Below are 25,710 nucleotides of genomic sequence, written 5' to 3' on the forward strand. Positions count from 1 at the left end.
CACAAATATTATATGATTATTTTAGTATAATTCTTATGTATTATATTTAATAAGTTCTTTAGGTAATATTATTTAATATTTATATAAATACTACATTAAATATATACCTACAGTAAACATTCACTTAAGTCTGCATTTTGATCTTGAGAGTTTGATACAGACTTAATTGAGATGCGGACTTATGAAATTTTAAGAGTCAAATTACAATATGAAATATTATGGGTCATATAATTACAATATGAAATATTATGAGGATTAAAAATTTGTAAAAATTTTTAAAAATATGAGATATATGATATATAATAAATATAAGAGATATGTTATGAGAAAAACTTATTATTTTATTTTATTCATATATTTCTCTCTCTCTCTTTATATATAACAAAATGTAACCGAATATAAAGTCAAATAACTTTACATGATTTTTTAAAATAAAGTCATCAAGTTATTGACCCAAGAATTTTCCTTTTCAAATGCAGATTTAGACAGGATGCGAACTTAAGCAAATGTTTACTGTACATACATATAATATAATATCTTGTTACAAATTAAATCATTCTTAGCAATAATTTATTCTAAACTTGCTATCCATGAGCTTTTGAGAATAAGTATTTTTTGGAAGTTATAAACTAAAATGAAAATAATATTTTTATCTCATTTTTTAAAATCACTAACATAGTAATAGATGGTAGTACAATATATTCGTGTTCATGTTATAACTACATTATTGAAGCATTGTAGTATACTAATTAGTAGTGTACTAGTAGATAAATGTAAGATAAGTTGTTGGATCATGGAAGGATGGATAATAAGGGGAAATGGAAAAATTTGTGATGTGAAGTTTGTTAAGTTGATAAAAATATTATATATCTTTTATTTTTATTTTTATTGATAGAGATATTATATATTTGATTCTCTTTTATTATTATCAAATATTATGTTTTATTAGGTTTTATTTTTATCTTTATATGATGAGACATGGTACTTTATATATTGAACAAATGTTCTAATAAATTAGTAAGCAAACTCTCTTTGAATTATTTTTCACCAAACACTTCTTGTGCGTTTATGTACCCGTTTTTGTACGCATCCTTTCTTCTTTTACTCTTATTTCTCATGGCTTATACATACTAACATGGTATCAGAGCCATTGTTTAAAAAAAAAAACAAGTCTATCCTACCGAGATTTCTTGGACATTCTGTTCCACCCGCTATCGGGCCGCTAATAGACCACTCATTAATTTTTAGTCTCACACACGAGATGTATACACCTTGATGTGAGGGGGTGTGTTGAAAGTTCCACATCGACCAGAGATAAGACAATTTATAGTATATAAATGGGGTGCAAATCTTACCTTACAAGCCATTTTTTTTTTTGTGGGATTGGGTTAGGATTAAAGTCCACTTCTAATATAAGTTTGTTGAAAAATTCTCAAATATATTATATGTGAATAATATGCAAATCACAAGTCCCTTTCAATAAACTTGATCTTATCCTAGATTAGCATTTTTTTTCTTGGAAATAGCTAATGTGATAACCATAGCATACTAAACTTTAACTAGTAATCCTACTATCAAGAGATATAGTTGAATTTGTAATATGACTCTACAATAGATACTCTATATATACTTTAATTTTTTTTTAATAAAAATATTTATTTTTCTTAGTCTTCACAAGTTGTATAGATAATTGTACAAAAATATAAACATAAAAATAAATAAATTTATGTACAGTTAAAATTTATAATTTTGTACGAAATTTACTTCTATCATTGTTTTTAACACATAAAACAATACAATAATCAAATATAATTTGTGACAGGCAAAGCAAACAATTTGACAATATATAAACCACCTTTACTATAAACAAAATGTAATAAGGTTATCGTCGAGTGGCAAGGCTACAGACAAAACAATTTCTCTGGAAATTTAGAGCTTCCCCATCTCTTCATATTTTTTCTCATTCTTATCCTCAATTTACAACATTTACATGCATACAATATTCTAATAAGCAACACAATATGTCACATTCATCATTATGACATCAAATTTAATTAGTTCATCTATATATTCTTACAGTATAAAGAATTATATATTTTAACTAAAAATTTCTTGAATCACTCTAATACATAAAATTAAAAGTCTCAATCAACTTCACATCTCACATCTCGAACCAGAATACATAATAATTTCATATCTTTCTCCTATTTAAGTCAACATGCAATTACAGATTCAAACTCCGATATTTAAATTCAACCATATGACTTAAGAATTGAAAGGAATGTAGCTCCCCTTACCTTACAAAATACATTTATCACTGTTTTTCCCTTACATGACTCCACCATTTAAGATTGTTATAGAAACACAACAGAAAGCTCGATCAATGATGAAGGCATGATTTTAAAATCACATCGAGATGGAGTTTTACCTAAGAAACAAAGAAAATACATGCAAGCCAGAAAAGTTGTATGTGAAAAAAACAAATTGGTTTTACAAGATGACAGAAACTTGAACTTACCTTAAGATGAAATCGAATTATATGGTAAAACTCTTCAAACTAACCACTTTTATGACATTAGATCTTCAAGAAAACAAGGAAGAAAGTCATCCGATACGAGGCCATTGTTAGCCTAGCTCCTGACACAACAAGATCAATGGAGAATTCCACCTCTCTACATGATGGCAATCCTGGGAGTTCTTCTGAAAAGATATCCATGTATTCACTCGCCGCAAGGATGTGGCCTATATTTTCATCGATCCTTCCTCCAATTGGGTTAAAATCATAAAATATTATGCTCCTTCTCCCAACTCTTTCCATATTTGTTCTGCAGACACACATTCAACTATTCAGGCTTTGGAAACAATATCTTCTTCTTGCTACAGTCTAAGAGTATGTGATTAGCATATAGCTAATTCATTCCTAAGATGACATCTAACTCACGTTGAGGTATACAGATCAAGTTCACCTCGAATCTGTGCCCTTTGACCACTACTAGACACTCAACACACACACAGGACAAGTAGATATTGAACTTGAGGCTAGTGTTGAGACTAACATTTTGAATTGTAGCTCTTTAACTGGCAATTCCAACTCTTGTACACACAAGGTTGATACAAAGGAGTGTATCGCTCCATACTCAAATAACACTGACAAACATCTACCAGCTACTAAGCATTCCCCTAGAATGAGATTACCTAATCTGGATGCATCCTCCCTGGATAAAGAAAAAACTCTCCCAACTGCCTGTGGTCTATCACCTCCCCTTTTAGTAAGTTGTTGATGAGATGGTTGTTGTGTCATTTGTCTACCAGGAGCACTTTGAACTCCACCTAGTAGACAATTTCTAGCTATGTGTCCTAACCTGTTGCAATTAAAACATTTTATTTATGTAGTCTTCCTTGGACAATCTTTCTTTAAGTGTGGCCCATTGCATTGAAAACATTTAACACTTCCTTATGAAGACGGTTGAGATTGAGGGAAAGATGCTATAGAGCTTGAGGATTGAGGCCTAACATATGGTTTCTGTTGTTGTGCTCTATTCCTTCCACCAGAAGACCCATTGTGATGTAATCTCATGACTCTACTAGGGTGATGTTCTAGCCTTTCAATCATCTTCGCCTTCTCCCTTAATGCAGGGAATTCACAAATACACATAAGCACCACTATCTTCTTCAAATCATGTCTAAGTCATTCTTCAAACTTTCTACATCCCAAGCCTCAAAGGTGGCTTGGGTGTTAAAATGAGCTAGGTATTCAAACCGAGCAACATAAGTGTGCACATATATGTCACATTGTTCCAACCTCAGAAACTTTACCTCTTTAGCAAACTTAGCACTATTTGGAATTGATTATGAAAATATTAATTATTGGCGAAATTTTATGATAAAAAATTACAAAAGGATATTTTCGTCAGTATAACAGATTCGTCCGTAAAATATATTGATAAATTAAAATTTTAATTATCTACGAAATTTTTTGTTGATAAAATTCATCAGTAATTTATATTGTTTATTACCCTTAGGTGTATATTTTCATTGGCAAATTATTTCAGCAGAAATGGGTGCTAAATTTCTGTCTTAGATTTTGATCATACCATGCTAAAATTCGTCGATAATATTCCTTAATCGAATGATATGTGAATAATTCAATCTTTTGAAAACTCATTAGTAATTTTTTTTTAAAAATCAATATATAATTTTTTTCAATAAAATGAACACCAATTTTTTGATAAATTTGACAATATATATTATAAATTAATTAGAAATAGGTAAGAAGAAGAGAAAGAGGAAGAAGAAAATGAAGCGGCAAGAATGATACTCGTAGAAGTGGTGGCGATGTTTTGTTATGAATAATTTTTTCTTAAAAAATGACAATAATATTTTATTGTGTTAATTTTCTTCAATTTGTTTTATAAAAAAGTTTAGTAGGTGGTATTTCCTAAAGACATTAATACGAGAGAAACAAGATACATTATGCTATATATTATTTTTAAATAATACCGTAAAAATAATATTATTTTACCTAAACAACAAAATAATATTGTTTTCACCATGTACGGTGCTTGATAGGAGTTCTCAATAGCTGGGTTTGTGTTCGAAATGAAAAGCCCAATTTGAGTCTGGATCCTTCGTTCGTCAACGACTTATGTAAAAATATTGCCCAAACCAAAAGAAAAAGACTTAAAACAAATAAAACCATACTTTTTGCGGGCCTATACATGCCATTAGTTTTCATAGGCCCATTTGCATGATCAATGTAATTAACAAGTGTGTAAATGAGGAAGATACTTTTGTTTGATGGAAATTCTCTTTTATTTTGTAGGCTGTATTAAGTTTGCTTCAATTTAATCTTTGTAATTTGAAGTGATTTAAATAATCTTTACTCTATTGATATTTAATTATATTGGTGGTTTAAAATTGTCATAAAAGCAACATATTTTGGTTTTTAAAGAATGTTACTACACACAATGTTGATTAAAAATTGCTATTAGCTAGATCATGAATAAAAAGACTTATTTCCTCAATACAATAAATGTCAAATTTGGGGACCAAATCCTTGGATGAGATTTCACTTTAAAGCAAAAAATAATTTATATAATTTAGACAACGATTTTTTTAAAATTATAAAAAAAATAATAAAAGCACGTGGAATCTTACAAAAATAGAAAGTTTGATTTTAAAAAAAAAAAAGTAAGTAGGAACAAAAATAAAAAGATATAGAAATAAGATACGAGACTTGTAATTTTAATTCTTTTTCCTCTCACATAATTCTTACCATAAAATCCATTCGCCTTCTTATTTGTTGGAAATTCAAGTGTAAGTTTAAGTTTTCAATTGATTAAAAACGAGAAAGTTGAGTATTATATAAGAATGAAGTCTCTTAAACCCATTGTCTTAAGATTTTGAATTAGAGGTTGTGTCAACCTAGTGGAAGCTTTGTAATACTTGCTTGATTTGGATCTGTAGATTGAAATGGATTGTGGCAGAAGCTTGAAGACTGAAGGAGCTAACATGAAGTGAAGAGACAAAAGTGTTATTGGAGTGAGAGGTTCAACCAACTCTACGGAGGAAGAAGGCTACTAGTTGTGCATAAAGAAGCCTATTATAAAGGACCTCAGACTAGTAAAGTGCAATCTCAACAACATTTCATTTCTCAAATCAAAGGTTATTTAACAAGGAGTGAGCACCTTAATTTATAGGGGTTCAAATATTACCTAGGACTACAAAATTGGAGGGAAATTCAAATTCAAATATTCCCCATGTGCTCCTTAAATCAAGCTCCAGAGAGTGGATCGCATGCCATGCCATGCTTTCCACATTGCAACATGTGCAAAATGGGGAACATGTGCACGTCTAAGCAAGGAATGACCAACTTAGGATTTCTCTTAGACTTAGGTAAGCCTAGGTAGATTGGTCTAACCTAAAAAAACCCTAATTTATTATAGGCCCAAATACAAGTCCAAAACTCTACATTATTTGGCCCAAATACTCTACACTAATTGGTCCAAATATAAGGCCTAAATGTTTTATTTTACTTTGTACATTTTATTACACATCAGAGTTGACCTCTTCAAAGATTATCTTAGAACCAATAAGGACTTTTGGAGGGCCAATAGAGCGTAAACCTCTTGTAAGCTCTTGCTTGATCCATGTTCTAGGTCTTCTTATGCCTTTATTCCATGACATGAATGGACGATTTCCATAATCTCCTTTCTCTTGAGAAGGATTTGTTCTCGAATCTACATGATTTTTCGTAACAACAACAATTTGTGTTGGTCATATTACTCTCCTCATATAGGATCAAATATCATTCTACAATAAACACAAAATGTAAGTTGAATATTTACAAACATCCCAAGAATAACTCTTTGTTGAGACCTAGTTAAGGGCGTAAGTTATCAAGCAAGTGTGTTGGTTCAATTGTAGCAAAACAAAGTTGTATCCACAAGAATTTGGTTTGATATTAATTTATAATCTATTTAAGTTTATAATAAAACAATGACAAAGGTTTGACAATTTTAAATAGAGGTTTGAACATTAATAAATATAAGTGATGCTAATTAAGGTGTTGGGATTTGAACTTGACTTCTTTCACTCAACTTTACTACCCTTAATTCTGTATAAGTTGTTATTTATCTTAGTATTCTTGGAAGTACTCTTAAATGTAATTTTAACCCCATTCCTGTAGTATTATAACCTAAGAGTGTAAGACGCAAGGTAATTCTCACCCAGGTGAAGGAATCCTTGCATTAATGAACAAGACTCTTTAAACCAACTAAAGTCATATATCCATCCTTGGTATCTACCAAGCATTACAAAATTTGATTGGATATAAACACTAAATTGATTCTTATTATATTTAGTGCTAATGACGTATGATGATTGACCAATCATCAAAGCAATAAAAGCAAATCAAATAACCAACAAATAACAAAAACATAATATATTGAATCAAGTGCAGTACAAAGAGTTTAGAGAAGTTATATTCAATATCAACTAAAAAGAAGTTAGTTCCTCATAATGATGATTACAATAAGCACAAGAAACCGCTTCCATCCTTGAATGGTTCTCTCTAAGGATATTACAATAGGTGCCTAAGAACATAGAACTGAACTACTAAATTAGTTATCAAAACCAGCATACAAATGATATAGGCATGCTATTTTAATAGCTTACTGCTTCAACTTCAACTTTGGTGCTTGAGTCATAGAGGTTTCATTTTAGATCTTTCCAAACTGCCTTTCTTAGGGTTTAAGCTACACATCTTGGATTCGACCTGTAAAAGTTGTATTCCATATCTTTCCAAAGATTGGTGCTTGAGGTTTCCTCCTTATGAGGGTTTCCTTAACCAGCTTTGTGACACTCAACACCATTCCTACCGTTGAGTCATATCAATCATATATTTGAATCCTTAGGAAGCTGCTTTACGATGCTTAGCGTAAACTTTGAGGCTCAATGTCATCTTCTTAATTTCCTTCATTTTACCTACAAAAATAGCAAAAACATATTAATTTCCATTTTTTATAACTTCTCTACTTCTCATTTTGTAATTAAAGGGAAAATGGGTTGTTTTTACTAAGATTTAAGTCAAATTCATAGAATATAAGTATCTAAATAATAAATAATTTTACCTAAACTAGACACTTATCACTCTCTTAAGAAAATATTTAGACAAGATGTGTCTCACAATGTCCATATACCTTATATCAAATGAATGATAAAGGCAAATGTTGTTACGAGCAATTTTATTTCTTTCTTATGTTGTTTTCTTATTATCTTAAGGTGGCTTCATTCCTTAGGAAACTCAACACGAGGTTTGTTGATAACAAAAAGGTTCATATGTAACACCAAAAATTGGTGGTACTAGATGTACTTTACTTGTCTAATATATCGTTTATTTATGTAAAGATGATTAATTTGTATTCATTTAACTGATACGAGGATAAATAAAAATACACCACTTAAATGTATTGTTTATTAAACATACACAATATTTATGCGGTTAAAATGTTAATAAATGTATGTAAGATTCACAACAAGTTATTTGCCTCAATAGATTCACAAAACAATTAAGAAATTGTTTGGTCCAAACAATCCACATCACAAAATAGATGAAGATTTGATGAATAAAAGATAAAAATAGTAAGTTTCCTTACTTAGAGTAGGAAAAAACTTTTACTCAAAACTACTCATAAAGCTTTAATCCTCACAAATGCTATAATTACACAAAGAAAATTCCAATTAAAAATATCTAAGCATATCCTTATGATCACAGACAAACAAGGATTCATTTTAAACTATTTTTACTCATATCATGCATTGGATCACAAGTCACATGCAACTGAAAATGGTAACTGACCGCAAAAAGATAGTAAAAAGTGAACTTACTATGTTCTTAACTCTGATAAGTTGGATGTAGAGTTCTCAACAAGGATCTTGTCTGGAGTCTTTGATTTTTAAACAGATGAACGATATGATCATAATTATATAGAGAAGGTAGAGGATAATTTTAAAAAATATTTTTAGATATTTTGTGATTTTTATAAAATAAAACTCAATCGGTAGCTATTCAATTTACATTTTGACATTTAATTAATAAAATAATCAAACATCATCTTTAAAACTACTACACTTAAATTATTTTTTGGATCCTAATTATAAAATTCATTTATCTCTTCCAACCACTGCAAAATTATCAAATCATTTTAATATAAAATAAAATAAAATTGTAAATGTGAGTGTGCATATATCATTTTGCTTTAATATCATATTATTTTGTATAATATTTATTCTCATTTCTTTAATTTTTTCTCTTATAGATAATAAAAAGAAAATATTAATTTAATTAGATGAAAGTATCAACCTTTTCAAATACATGCTTAACGGTTCTTTTGTCAACATTAATAAAATATAGAAGTCCACACCGATTATCTTCGAAGGGTCCATAATGATTAATTTTTTTATTCTTTTAGCTACCATTCATATATCTACCCTTAAATTAATATATTTTTATTAATAATAAAAATATTATAAATACATAAAGTCATCATTCTTTAAAAATATGAGTATTTTGAAAAAAAAAAATTAAAACGTTCCGACGACTACCATATTCCATTCAATCAAAAGACCATTTGATTATTTGATATTATTGTTTTTATAATTTACACATGTATCTTTTGTCATATGTGCGTTTAGTGTTTGTTTGATATAACATATATAGTTTTTTTTTATATAAAATTTACTGAAATTGATATAAGTATATATATACTATATATTTATTTTAACTTTTAACTTTTGTTTTGAAACAAGAAAAATGTTATATGTAATATTTATTTCTTTTTCTGTTGGGCCCTTTTCTGTCGGTTAATTTCCAAATTTTTGAATTGCCCCACACACCCAAGTGCATGTACATCTGCTCTTCCGCTCTTTATTTCTTTTATTTTATTTTCAACAATACATCAATATGATCCGTAAGATTTTGTAAAGAAAAATATATTTTCACAATTTTTTTTAAATAAAGTTGACAAAATTATTAAATAGAATAATTTTTTATTTTCTTATAAAAGTTATAAAATAAAATAATAAAATTTAACATTTTTTTAATAAAAATGATTATGTGTTAAATGGCGAGAACTGATTTTTAATTTTAATCCAACATTTAATATTTAAAATAAAAGTAAACCTACCCTTACTGGTTTTTTCCTATCCTCTTTTGAACCTTCTTAGACAATATTATAGTTACAGACAGGATATTACTTTTCACAAATTTTTTTTGTTTAAAAATCTATTTTCCTAAATAAATTAATCCTATGAAGGAAGCTTTGTGAGATCATCCGATTGTGAATTAATTGGACATAAATGTTCACCTCTAAACAAAAATTAGGAAAACGATAGCAAAATTCCAAAATTGAGATGAACATTAGTACAATGAGGAGAAAACTAAGAAAAAAAGAAATAAAGTGAAACATGTTATAAACATCTGATTATGATAGAAAAAATAGAAACAGAAGATTAAAATTAAAACACGTTAAGTAAATATAGAAAATTAAGTGTAAGCTTAATTACTATAAACAAAAATCTGATTCTTTTTCCGAAATAAGTTAAGTTTATTATGAAGTTAATGTGATAAAACATAAAATGTTTGTAAAGTGATATATTTAGAATATGATTCAAGTGTTACTATTTTAGAAACAAAGTATAGGATGACAAATGAATTTGTATTTGTCAGTGTTATTCGAATTTTTTGTAATTTTGTCAAGAAATCTCTATATAAACTCTGTGTGTGGATATGTCTTTGTGTTTATATTAATTTCATTTTAAATTATTAAAACATTTTTATTTAATTAGATAATAAAATTCACACTAACTTTGACACATTTTTATCTATTTAAGAATGAAATACAATTAAAAGCTTAATGTTTAAACACTTATATATTTTCTACAAGTCCAATACTTATTTATCAGTTGCAGTAAATTATTTAATATTTGTCCAATATTCATTATTTTATGAAATAATTTGATGAAAAAAACAAAAATATTAATCAAATATGAAATAAAATTAAAATATGAATAAAAAATCATTACAAAAATTTTGTAGAAGTAAAAATGACAGATTAGAAAAAAAATTCGAATAAGTTCATCAAATAATAAACTTATATAAAGAAGTGATAGTAGAAACTATTTCACATTTAAAATTATACCTTGAAAGTAATAAATATTATATTAAAAATATAATTCCTTATTTTAAATTTAACTTACTTTATTAATTTTAAAATATTAAAGTTATATTACTTATTTTAAAATAGATAATTCTAATTCCAAAAACATAATTAAATCAGAACAAAAACCTGTTCTTATAATATCTTTTTGTTTAATTTTTTTAAGTTATATAAACAATATATATCCGGTAGAGTTTTTAATTCCCTTCAAATCAAATATATATAGTATATATATTATGAGTTGAGGTAGTTTTGCTTAATCATATAACTTTACATAATTGATTATATTATAGTTATTGTAGTTTTATATTTGAAATAATGTAAAAAATTTGGCATTTATAATATGTCAAATTTTTTATTAAATTATATTTACGAAAGTAAAAATTAAAATATATTTATAATTTTATCATGAATATTCAAACTTAACTCTGTAGATATCTTTACAACAAAATTATATTCCTTTTCTCATGTAATCATTTATCATAAAGTATATCAATAAAATATAAAAACATGTTTCTCCGTATAACATATCACGTATATCTCTCATATATTTCATATCCCTCATATTTTCAAAAGTCCTGAAAATCTCAACAACATATATATAAAATCTAATTATGTATCAATAAAATCTAACCATCCTTAATTTTTTTTATATAGCTATGGCATTTTAAATCATTTGGTTAACAAATATATCAGATCATTTAAACCAACTAAATAACTCTATCCATCAACTCAAAAGAATTAGATCTTGTTGAATTCTTCCTATATAAAGAAAAAAACATCGTAATGTGTTTTTCAAGTATAGTAGCACCACATGTATTTACCATTTATATTTATATGGTTCCACATTTTTTCAATCAATTGAGTAGTTGATTTGATGTGAAAAATCCAAAACTGCTCATCCTTATTTATGTTGATGATAGAATGAAGCATTAAACCAAACAAAAATTTAATGGAAGTTTTTAAATTGAACTACAACTTCATATATAAACACTTTAATTCAAAAGTCTACTTACTATGAATCCTAAACATCATGAAATTCCCTTGGAGATGTTGGAAACTAATATGTAAAATAATAATAATAATTTGAAGCAAGTTAAAATCAAATTCTTAACCTTGCATTTGTGCGATCCTTATTGACATGTGGAAATTAAAACAAATTCAATTCATTAAATAACTAAGGATGCCTCTTAAGCTATTCTCTCATAAGATAATAATAATTTAATTTCAAGGATAATTTTACAAATTACAGAACTACATATTTTTATTATGCTACCTTCTTTCATTTTATTTTAAAACGTCCTTTCTAATTTTCTATACATAATGTGTTAGACAAATAAAATATGGTTGGGTTAAGCCTTTTGATCTTTGTGGCCCCTTTGTCAAATTTGTTTATAAATAAAAAGATTTATTAACTTCAGATCACACTCTTGTTTGTTAGTTTTGCTGCATAAGTTTAATTTTCCTCAAAGATCAATAAATCTTTTTCTTAGATTTAAAACTTTTTTTTTATTCCACACACTTCTCACTCTCACTTCTAAATCCTTTCACAATACCTTTTAAGTGGAGGATTCTTGATCATTAGTTATTCGTTAACTTTTATCGACAAAAGTAAGAATGTTTTTCTGTATAAAAATCAACACTAAAGTTTTCGTCTAAGATTTTGATCATGTCATGCTACAACTCGGTCGTGGTAATTTTCTTTGAAATTTGTTGACAATTGAATTTTTTATAAAAGTTGTAGATAAATCTGTGGATAATTTAATTTTCTAAAAAATTGTTGACAATTTTTTTTAAATATATTGATAATTTTGGTGATAAAACAGACATCAATTTCACCATCAAATATGATAATATGTATTATAAATTAATTGTAGACAAGTAAAAAGTAGAAAAAGAGAAAAATGAGGTAGAATTGTCAAAATGGGTTGGAATCCGTGAGCCAACCTGACTCACCATGGGTTCGGGTCGGGTTGGGTTAAATTTTTTTTATAAATTTCAAAACGGATTGATTTTTGACCCAACTCATTTAGAATCTAGCTCATCCGGGTTGAACCCGTGGTGAGCTGGGTTGGCTTACCAACCCACAGATAAAAGGGTCACACAAGTGTTTTTATTTTTTTTATTAAGTTAGGCTTTACATTTGGGTCATATTAGGTTGTTTTTTTATCCAACACATAAATAATTTGTATTTTTTTTATTTCAATTTGTATTTTGATTATATTAAATTTTATTTAGATTTTAATTAGAACTACAATTTAGTTTTGACTAAAAAAAATAAAAAAATAATATTTTTTTTAATTAAGTGAACCTGTAAGCCAACCCGTTTAACCCGCCAACCTGTGGTGGACCGGGCCGGGTTCGAATTTTTTTGGCTCGCTAAAAAGTGAGCCGGATTGGGTTGACTCACTAAATCATTAACCTGTGGTGGGTCGAGCCGGATTGGACCGGATTACTCATTTTGACAGTTCTAAAATGAAGAGAGAGATGAAGTATTCACGACGACAGCCGCATAGGTGGATGCATTTCTTTTTTATGAATAATTTTTTTAAAATAACTATTATATTTTATTATGTTTGTTTTCTTCAATTTATTTTATAAAAAATTTGAGTAGGACATACGAATTTGTTTTATTTGCTTAAGATATTAATATGAGAGAAAGAAGATTACATTATGCTATATATTATTTTTAAGTAATACCATAAAAATAAATTTTTATGGTGCTAATTTAATGAACAGAAACATATTTTCTTCAGAGGTATTTTTACGTAAACAACAAAATAATATTTTGTTTTCACCACATGCGGGAGCTTGATTAGTAACTTGGAGGTGTCAATACTTGGGTTTGTGTCCTAATTGCAAACCCAATGAGAGTCTGTATTTTTTAAATGGCTTATGTAAAAATACTGTCCAACCCAAAAGAAAAAGACTTAAATAAAAAAAAGAAGGGGTTTTCTTCCTGCACCCCCAATATTTCTTCTGCACCTCCAAACTTTTCATAAATTCTAAAACTACCCTTTTAGTATTTTTAAATTTTAAATCAATTAATTTCTATTTCTCTCTCCTATTTAATGCTTCACTTGTTTCACTGAACCCTAGCAGCCGCACACCCCCAATCTCTCATCTGCCCACACTCACCACTCTAACGTGCTTCACTCTCTGGCCCACTCCTTCTAATTTTTTTTGTCTGCTCTTCCTCTTCCCTTCCCCATTCCTCTCCTCTCCAACAGGTAAAGCTAAAACTATCCCGTTGTATATTTTAATTTTATAATTTATTGATTGTTTCTGCCATCTTTGCTTTGCTGTACGTAATTATTATTTTTTATTTGAATATAGATCTGTAAAAACACAAAAAGCTGGAAGTCGTGGAACCAGGTTGGGAAGAAAAAAAAAATGGCACTTACGGAAGTCGACATCAATACCGGAAGTCGACTTCCGTAGTTAGTAAATATTGATTTCCGTAAGAGCAGTTCCACTTCCGTAGGCCAGTGCAACTTCCGTAGGGGAGTTCGACGTTCGACTTCCGTAGGCGAGTTCGACATTCGACTTCCGTAGGCGAGTTCGACGTTCAACTTCCGTAGGCGAGTTCGACTTCCGTAGGCGAGTTCCACTTCCGTAAGGTGAGTTCCACTACGTGTTCCGCAATTTTTTTTACTTAATTTTAATTTTAATGTAAATAATTTTGATATTAATTAATTTTAATTATTATTAAATTTAATTAATTATAATTTTAAAAAAGTAAAATTTAGAATAATTAAAATTTTAGTTATTTACGATTTTGAATAATTTTAATTTTATTTAATTTTATTATTGAGTAAATACAATTTTAAAAAATTATAATTTAAAATAATTAGAATTTAAAATAATTAAAATTATAGTTATTTATGATTTTGAATAATTTAAATTTGAATTAATTTTATTATTGAGTAAATATAATTTTAAATAATTATAATTTAGAATAATTAAAATTTTAGTTATTAACGATTTTGAATAATTTTAATTTTAATTAATTTTATTATTGAGCAAATATAAATTTAAATAATTATAATTTTAAATAATTATAATTTAGATTAATTAAAATTTTAATTGGTTTATGATTTTGATAAATTTTAATTTTAATTAATTTTATTATTGAGTAAATATAAATTTAAATAATTATAATTTGAAATAATTATAATTTTGAATAATTATACATAAACACTCAACCATAAAAAAATAAAAAAAAATTAAATTCAATCAATAAAAATTAAAAATATTCATTCAAAAATATAAAACAAACACACAATAAATAAATAAATAGTAAACTTAAACAAATAATAATTAAAACATACAAAAGTATAAACAAAAAATAAATATTCATGTAAATAAAAGTTAAATAAATAATATAAATAAATAATAAATAAAAAATAAGTTATTATTCAAACCGTAACAAAATTATAAATTACAAAATAAAATAAATTAAAATATTACTAAGTCTAAAAGCATGGAAGTAGAAAAGTGAAAGAAAAAAGAAAAAAGACAACTTAGTATAGCGAAGTGGAAAACTGAAAAACAAAAAACAAAGAAAAAACAAAGGTTAGCCATCTACGGAAGTCGAGTGGAAAACTGAAAAAGAAAAAACAAAGAAAAAACAAAGGTTAGCCATCTACGGAAGTGGAGTGGAAAAATGAAAAAAAAAAGAGAAAAAAAGCATGGTAGAATAGAGAAAGCATCGGAAGTGGAAAAAAAGAAAAACAACTTGACTTCCGGGCGAAATATTCACTTTAAAACCGGAAGTCCACTTCCGTAACACTATAAACATTTACTTCACCGGAAGTCCACTTCCGATTTATTCATACACTTTCGGAAGTCGACTTCCGTAGAAGGAAAAAAATTATTAAATTTTACTTGCCTCCGGAAGTCGACTTCCGTTTTACATATACACTTCCGGAAGTCGACTTCCGTATATGGAAAAAATAACTTAAGTTCTACATGACACTTCCGTAAATAAAAATGACTTCATGAAATATTAAAAATGCACCAACATTTATCTCACACATAAACTTATCAAATATAAACTTCTATTCTAAACAGGTGTACCTCTTTTTCTGAGAAGAAATGAAGCAGATGGAATTTCACACCTCAACCACGAAATTTTTTGCAGTGACCACGAAATTTTTTGCAGTGAAACTGAAAGTGAAACTGAAGAGGGGTGCAGGGTATATAAAAGACTGGCCGGTAATTAATTCAGGCAGCCAACTAACTCTGCCATTCATAATTGCGTCTACCTAATTAAACTTTTTTTATTTATTTAATTTTCCAAGGGCATAAATGGAAGAGCATGAATATTTGGAGGTGCAGAAGAAATATTGGGGGTGCAGGAAGAAACCCCCAAAAAAGAAAAAGCTATTTTTTGCGGGCTTATACATGTGCCGAGTTTTCAAAGGCCCATTTGCATAATCAATGTAATTAACAAGTGGGTAAATGAGGAAGATACTTTTATTTGATGCAAATTCTCTTTTATTTTGTAGCTGTATTAAGTTTGCTTCAATTTAATCTTTTATAATTTTGAAGTGATTGAAATAATATTTTCATCTGTTTAAAATTAACTCTATTGATATTTAATTATATTGGTGGTTTAAAATATTCTTAAAAGCAACATATTTTGGTTTCTAAAGAATGTTACTGATTAAAAATTGCTATTAGATAGATCATGAATAAAAAGAGTTATTTCCTCAATACAATAAATGTTAAGTTTGGCACCAAATCTTAGGACGAGGTTTAACTTTAAAGCAAAATCTCTACATTCAAATAAATTAAATTCTTTAAAAAGTAAAAGTGAAACGATAAATAATAAAAAATAATTTATATAATTTGGACAAAGATTTTTTTTTTCTAAATTATAAAAAAATGAATAAAAGCATGTGGAATCTTATAAAAATAAAAAGTCTGGTTTTAAAGAAAAGGTAGGAACAAAAATAAAAATATATAGAAATAAGATATGAGACTTGTAATTTATTGTTTTTTCTCCCACATATATTTTTTTTTATCATAGAACCCACTCACTTTATTTTTTTGTGAATTCAAGTATGGGTATAAGTCCCACAATGGGTAAAAATAAGAAACTTGAGTATTATATAAGAATGAAAACCTTTACATATATTGTCTTAAGTATGTCTGTTAAAGGTGATGTCAATTTGGTATAAGCATTGTCATACTTGCTTGATTTGGATCGATTGAATATGGAATGGATTGTGGTAGGAAGCTTGGAATGATGAAACTAACATGAAGTGAAGAGATGGAAGTGTTCTTGGAGATAGGGGTTCAACCAACTCTTTGAAGGAAGAAGGCTACTAGTTGTGAATAGAGAAGAAGTCTATTCTAGGGAACTTTTAAGACTAATGAAGTGCACAAATGGGGTTTCCACCCATTAGGTAGGTTGTTATAACCTAAACACACCCTAATTTATTCTAAGCTCAAATATAAGCCTAAAACTTTACATTACTTGGCCCAAATATAATGTCTACATGTTTTATTTTACTTTGTAAATTTTAGTATACACTATAGTTAACCTCTTTCTAGATGATGTTAGGCCCAATAAGGAGGGTTGGAGGCTAAATAGAGTTGAGAAGTTCATGATCCATGTTTTAGGTCCTAAATATCTTATAAGCTCTTGGTTCATGTTTTAGGTCTTCTTATGTATTTATTTGTGAGTGGTATAACTGGACAGTTTCTATCATCCCCTCTATCTTGAAAATTATCTGTCTCCAAATCTATATGATTTTCCATAAGAACAAGAATTTGTGTTTAGTCATTTTGCTTTCCTCATCCAGGATCAAAGATCAGTCTACAATAAACATAAAAGGTAAGTTGTATATATACAAACATCCTAATAGTAACTCTTTTAGGGGAATATTTAGACAAGACATGTCTTCCAACGTCCATATACCCTATATCAAATGAATGACAAAGGCATATGTTGTTAGGAATAATTTTATATCTTCCTTATGTTGTTTCCTTGTTAAGTGGATTTATTCCTTAGGAAACTCAACACAAGGTTGATAACAAAAGGGTTCTTATGTAACACACCAAAAATTGGTGCTACTAGATGTACTTTAGAAAAGTATTGTTTATTTGTGTAAAGATAATTAATTTGTATTTATTTAACAAATACCAGGCTAAAAAAAATACATCAATGAAATGTATTGTCTATTAAACATAAATGATATTTATATAGTTAAAATGTTAATATACATATAGATGTATGTAAGAGAATTTTGTCTATACTTTTACAACAAACTAAAAATAAGTCTTAATTTAAAATACATCACAAAACAAACTAAACTATATTAGTTGTAGATTTAACAAAATTAAGATTTACATAAAAAGTCAAGACAGATTAATTTCATTGTTACACGTAAAGTCTTTATTTCTTTTCCTCTGAAAAATGAAGAAAGTAAGGGTGAATATTTTCTCCACCTCTAAAACATTATCATAACATCTCAAAGTTTACAACATAATTATTCAAATTGACTTCCAATTTGAAAGAACAACTTCTCAAGGTTTTATATTTTCATGAATCATAACCAATCATGCCAAAAATAAAAGTTGATCACAAAAATAAAATCATGACTTTATATTTTGAGTTCAAGATCGCACACTTACCATTATCAATATTTTAATAATCATATTATATAATTTGAATTCAAACTCATCATTAAACTCATCGCATAGTCATCTTTTAAGTACTTGAGGCCTTTAAATGATGACATTATACCTTCTAGGTCATAATGGTTTTATACCAATATGGATAGTTCCATTAGGTTGTACGCTTTCACGGATACAATGTGTACACTACACTACCTTCCTATTCTAAAAGTATAGTCAAGATGACGACTCAGAATAGAGTGTGAGGCTTGTGATTTATTTCTACCCAACTAATTGTGTACATCAATCCAGGGTAATCATATCACCACCCTCTATTCTTCTAAGTCTATCTAACCTTTATCTGGACTATATACCTAGTGTATCTTTGTAGCTATCCATACAGTCCTTAAATAACATTATTTTCTCATCCTTAATTTGATTCACCATAATTTATTTTGCAATCATCATTCCACATTAACTTTGCTTATAATTATTGTAACCAAAATTTATTCACAAAATTTTGGCATCATAGTGAATGCATTTCGAACCTATCAAAATTTTTAACACAGTCTTACAGACAACCAGTACAATACATATATGTATGTTATATACTTATTTTAGTGCTTTGAGTATACATCCTTTATTCATTAGTTGACTTAAAGTATTATACCAGGTTGTTGTAAAAAAAAATAGTATAAATAATTATTGTATATATTTTATAAGTAAAACAACAAACTTGTTTTATTTATAACTTTTTGTATAAAACTTCAATGGAGGTGATTTTTGAACCTAACCGTAGGTTTTCATACCTAAGAAATCCATTTTGGGTAGCGCGTAATGCCATATTAGAAAGTTTAATAACACATATTAGATTGATCTGTTAGTCTATTTGAATAATCTTTGCCTTTCTCAATTCTTAAAATAAGTATAATTTGAATTAAAACATTCTCATAGTACTAATTAACCAATTTGATAACATTATAAACACAACATGCTATTTGCATCAACAAATTCACAAAACAATTAAGAAATTGTTTGGTCCAAACAATTCACATATCATAATACAGATGAATATTTGAAGAATAAAAGATAAAAATAGTAAGTTTCTCTTAGTCAGAGTAGAAAAACCCTTACTCAAAACTACTCATAAAGTTCTAATCCTCACATATGCTATAATTACAAAACGAAAATCCCAATTAGATATCTAAACATATCCTTATGATCATAGACAAATAGAGATTTACTTTAAATTATTTTAACTCACATGCATTGGACCACAAGTCAATGCAACTCAAAATGTTATCTGATCGCATAAAGTGAGCAAAAGGTGAACTTACCATTTTCTTAACTCTGATAAGTTGGATGTGTAGAGTTCTCTGTAAGGATCGCTCATATAGTCTCTTATATTCAAACAGATGAATAATAGAATTATAATTATAGAGAGAAGGTAGAAGATAGTTTCAAAAAATGTTTCTAGAGATATAGTAATTTTTATAAAATGAAACTCAAGTGATAGTTATTCAATTTACATTTTGACCTTTTATTAATAAAATAAACGAGCATCATCTTCTTAAATTATTTTTTGGATGGTTATAATAAAATTCATTTATATAGACCAACCACTACAATTATCAAATCTTTTTAATATAAAATAAAATGAAATTATAAATGTGAATGTGCATATATTATTTTGCTTTAATATTATTATTTTGGTATAATATTTATTCTCATTTCTTTAATTTTTTTTCTTTTATACATAATAAAAAAGAATATTAATTTAAGTAGATGAAAGTATCAAACTTTCCAAATACATGCTCAACGGGTTTTTTTTCCCATTAACCATTAATGAAATATAGAAGCCCAATTATCTTCGAAGGATGCATGATGATTAGTTTGTTTATATTTTTATTATATTTTTAGCTACCATTCATACATCTACGCTTAAATTAATATAAAATATTATAAATAAATAAAAGTCATCATTTCTCTTCAAAAAAATTAGAGAAAACAGCGGTTGTCGTCTGTTCACATTTTTTTTTATTTTCATATAAATTTGAGTTAAGATTAATAATATTTATTTTTAAAATATATATAATATATTTTAAAATAATTTTTAAATAAAGTAATTTAAAAAAAGAAACTTTTTAGAATAACGATCAAAATAAAATAAATTTTTAAAATAACAGTTAAAATAAACTATTTATAAAAATTAATTTTTAAAAAATAATTAAGGATAAATCTGAAAAGTGAAAAGTGGACAAAAAAAGTGAATTCTCTTTATATATTATTAGCATAGACACAGGCACGATAACGCCTGTGTGTACGCATTTTTTGAATATTTTAATATTATTAAGTTAATAAACAAAATAAAATTATATTTATCAAAAATAAAGTGAAATGTATAGAGAAAATATGAGAAAATAATTGTTAAAAATAGGAAAAAAGAAAAAGAAGATAAGTAAATAGTTTTATAAAAACTTATAACAATAATCGTTAATTTTTAAAAATTTAACAAATAATTAAATTATAAAAGATAAAGTTGAAATTATGAAATGTGGACACAAAAGAGGAAATCTCTTTATATATAATTATAGATTATAAATGAGTATTTTGAATAAAAAAAATTTTAAAACGTTCCAACTGCTAATATATTCCATTCAATTAAAAGACCGTTTGATTATTATTTTTTTATAACTTACACATGTATGTTTTATCATTTGTGCGTTTAGTCTTTGTTTGAGATAACATATTTTTTTTAATACAAAATTACTGAAATTGATATCAATTATATATATACTATATATTTATTTTAATTTTTAACGTTTGTTTTGAAGAAAAATGTTATATGTAATACTTATTTCTTTTTCTGTTGGACCCTCATTAAATTGTTGAATTGAAAAAGTTAAAACTTCTTTTTGAATCGCCCCACACCCAAGTGAGTTCATGTGCGTCTGCTCTGTATCATAACGTTTTTACTTTTTTATTTTTTCAACAAAACATTAATTTGATCTGTGAGATTCTGAAAAACGGCAAGAACTGATTTTTATTTTAATCCAACATTTAATATGGAAAATAAAAGTAAACCTACCTTTACTGGTTTTTTCTGTAATCCTCTATCCTCTTTTGAACCTTCTTAATTTGTATGGACAATATTATAGTTACAGGCAGGATATTACTTCTCACATTTTTTTTGTTTAAAAATCTTTTTTCCTAAATAAATTAATCCTATGAAGGAAGCTTTGTGAGATCATCCGATTGTGAATTAATTGGACATAAATGTTCACCTCTAAACAAAAATTAGGAAAACGATAGCAAAATTCCAAAATTGAGATGAATATTAGTATAATGAGGAGAAAACTAAGAAAAAAAAGAAATAAAGTGAAACATGTTATAAACATCTGATTATGATAGAAAAAACAGAAACAGAAGATTAAAATTAAAACGCGGTAAGTAAATATAGAAGAAAATTAAGTGTAAACCTAATTACTATAAACAAAAGGGCAAATCTTTTTCCAAAATAAGTTAAGTTTATTATGAAGATAATGTTTTCTGAAAAAAAAAAACAGAAAAAAGATAGTATTGTGACAAAAAAAAAATGAGATAACAAAATTTAGAGTTAAATATGTTTTTGGTCCCTTAACTTTAGTGAATTTTGGAATTAGTTCATTTCAAAATTTTGGACCGATTTAGTCCTTCATCTTTCAAAATATTTGGATTTAGTTTTTTTATAATCAAATTTTGTTAAATTTATTTGATGTTTTAAGCGTATTTCAAGATTGTATTTTAGTTATTTATACTGTTTGACACATTTTTGCTTTAATGTTAAGTCAAATACTATTATAAAATATGCTTGAAATGTTAAATAAACTTAACAAAATTTGATTAAAATGACTAAATTCACGTATTTTGAAAGTTGAAGGACAAAATTGGTCCAAAATTTTGAAATGGACTAATTCCAAAATTTACTGAAAGTTAAGGAGCAAAAACATATTTAACCCCAAAATTTATTATGTTTAACCTTAAAGCAGAAATCGTAAATAACATGAAATTAATATGGCTAAAGATTACATGTAGCTTGTAATAAGGCTCTCAATATGGTGGGGAGGAAAAATGTGAAATTACCAAGTTATATGAACATAGCTTAAGTTGTGTTTGAGTTTTCTTTTGTTCATGTTAAAATTCGTCCTAATTGACCCTATTAAATATTGATTTTAATCTATGCTTACTGTGAAAGGAGAAAAACCAAATTACAAGATCCAAAGTAGTATCGATATGGTAGAAAGGAATAGTGAATTGAAGGACCGTAACTACAATAAACATTAAGAGTTTGACCACCAAAACATTCTTATTATTTTCCTCTAATAAGAGAATTAGCAAAGTTCAACACACAGAATACCAATTCACGTGAAAGTCTTTTTTGAACTAGAGAATGAAAAAGGAAAAAAAATAAAATGTGAAGAATGAAATTATTGTATTTATGGACAAGAGAGAGAGAGAGAGAGAGAAGAGAGTGAAAAAAAAAATGAAAAGTTTGAGAAATTTGATTAATGTGATAAAATTGAAAAGGCTTGTAAATTATATATTTAGAAAATGATCTAAATGTTATTACTTTATAAATAAGGGATGATAAATGAACTCTTATTTGTGAGTGTTATTCAAATCTTTTGTAATTTTGTCGAAAAATATCCATATAAACTATGTCGTGATATGTGCATGGGATCTTGTTCCAATATCGTATCTGTCTTTGTATTACTTCTGTTTTAAATTATTAAAACATTTTCATATAATTAGATAATAAAAATTTAGATTAACCTTTCTTTGGTATACAATATTTTTACTCTTCTATACAATTATTTAAATTTATCTAATTATTATTTGATACTTTATTTGATATTTATACAATTGTAATTTTTTTCTTGACATTTGATTGAATAATAGAAAATGTTATCACTTGGACATTGAACACTTAATAATATCATGTTTTATTTATTCTGATTTTTTATTTTTGTAAAAATATTATTTAATTAATATTTGAAATACTATAACAATGGGTATAGTATACTCATTTCCTTGATAAGAATAAAGATAAAACAAAAATTTCATATCCGTTAAAAGTGAGGATGGGAATTAATTTTTACTTCAAGAATAAAACGATGAGATAATCAAATTTATACTAACTTTGAGACACTCAGATTTAATTAAGAACGAAATACAATTAACCGTTTAATGTTTAAAGACTTAATAACCACACTTAATAGTCAACATTGGGTTAATCTATATATTTTCTATAAGTACATTATTTGATATTTGTCAATATTTATTATTATATAAAATAATTTGATAAGAAAAACAAAATTATTAATCAAATTTGCAATAAAATTAAAATATAAATAAAAAATCATTACAGAATTTGAGTAGAAGTAAAAATGATAGATTAGAAAACAAAATTAGAATAAGTTCATCAAATAATAAGCTTATATAAAGAAGTGATAGTAGAAACTATTTCACATTTAAATTTATACCTTGAAAGTAATAAATATTAAATTAAAAATATAATTCCTCATTTTAAATTTAACTTTCTATATTAATTTTAAAATATTAAACTTATATTTCTTATTTTAAAATAGATATCCTAGTTTTAAATTATAATTCCAAAACATAATTAAATCACAACAAAAACCTGTTATTATAGTATCCTTTATGTTGAAACTTTTTATTTGTATAAACAATATTATATATCCGGTAGGGTTTTTAATTCTCTTCAAATAAAATACATATGGTATATTATGAGTTGAGGTAATTTTGCTTAATCATATAACTTTACATAATTGATTATATTATAGTTATTGTAATTTTATATTTCAAATGATATGTAAAAAAAATGGCATTAATAATACAAGTCAATTGTTTATGAAATTATATTTACAAAACTAAAAAATAAAATATATTTATAATTTTCTCATGAATATTCAAACGTAACTCTTCATATATCTTTACAAAAAAATTATTTTCATTTTCTTTCATGTAATCATTTATTATTTTCTTAACTTAATTTTTTTCAACATATATATAAAATCTAATTATGTATCAATAAAATCTAACAATCCTTAAATTTTTTGTATATATAGCTATGGCATTCCAAAATCATTTGGTTAACAAATATAAGTCATCAGATCACTTAAACCAACTAAATAACTCTATCCATCAACTCGAAAGAATTAGATCTTGTTGAATTCTTCCTATATAAAGAAAAAAAACATCATAATGTCTTTTTCAAGTATAGTAGCACCACTTGAATTTACCAGTTATAATTATATGGTTCCACATTTTTTCAATCAGTTGAGTATTTGATTTGATGTGAAAAATCCAGAACTGCTCATCCTTATCTATTTTGATGATTGAATGAAACATAAAACCAAACAAAAATTTAATGAAAGTTTTTAAATGACATGTTGGAGGGTTTGAACTACAACTTCATATACAAACACTTCAATTCAAAAGTCTACTTACTATGAGTCCTAAACATCATGAAATTCTCCTGGGAGATGTTGGAAAGTAATGTAAAATAATAATAATTATTTGAAGTAGCGATGTCAATAGGACGGGTAGTAACTTCCCTATACCCTATCCGTTAAATAAATATTCGTCTCGTGCATGTACCTATATCTGTCAGGTATCCATTATTGCGATTACCTGCCTATTTTTTTCATATCCACGGGTATCTACGGATACCTGCGGGTATTTACAAAATTATTTAAAAAATAAAAATTTAATATTAAATTCAAATAAAATAAAATAAAATGCATCATTGTCATAAATTTTAAATAAAGTTCAAATAAACTCAAGTCTATACAAGTCCAAATAATTATAAAAATAAATATAAAATGACGTAGTGCTTTGATCAAAAAGTTCACTTTCTCTGATTGATTCCTGAAAAATAAACAAATAATAAACCTCAATTGCCACGTGCCAAGTATTCTTATTTTTATTCCATCATTTGACAACTAGCATACCATAAACGTCACTATCTATATAGGATATAGGGTTTGATGTATATGTCCAATTTCAAAGAAAGGAAAGAGAAGAATGTTAAGCGGTGTACCTGAAAGAAGACAACGAACCAATACTTGAAAATGTGCAACTTAGAAAAAAATAGGTCACAATATTTTTACTTTTATATATATATATATATATATATATATATATATATATATATATATATATATATATATATATATATAAGGATATTTCTGTGAATTAAAGTTTAGCGAGTACGAGTATCCACGAGTGTGGATACTATGATACCCATATTTGTTCTATTAACATGCGGGTATAAAAAATACTAGTATCCGCGGATAGCGAGTAT

At 26.6% G+C, this 25,710-nt stretch overlaps 1 long non-coding RNA gene across 1 annotated transcript; it reads left to right on the forward strand.

Moving 5' to 3' along the window:
• Positions 1-13,803: 13,803 nt before the first annotated feature.
• Positions 13,804-16,248, forward strand: LOC114195886 (uncharacterized). The gene is made up of 4 exons (XR_003606590.2): positions 13,804-13,948; positions 14,055-14,338; positions 15,792-15,935; positions 16,022-16,248. It is a non-coding gene; the product is annotated as an uncharacterized LOC114195886 (long non-coding RNA).
• Positions 16,249-25,710: the final 9,462 nt, after the last annotated feature.

Source organism: Vigna unguiculata, chromosome 9, assembly GCF_037176805.1.
Source record: "Vigna unguiculata cultivar grain cowpea cultivar isolate G323 ecotype 2 chromosome 9, ASM3717680v1, whole genome shotgun sequence".
In the NCBI taxonomy this organism is placed as follows: domain Eukaryota; kingdom Viridiplantae; phylum Streptophyta; class Magnoliopsida; order Fabales; family Fabaceae; genus Vigna; species Vigna unguiculata.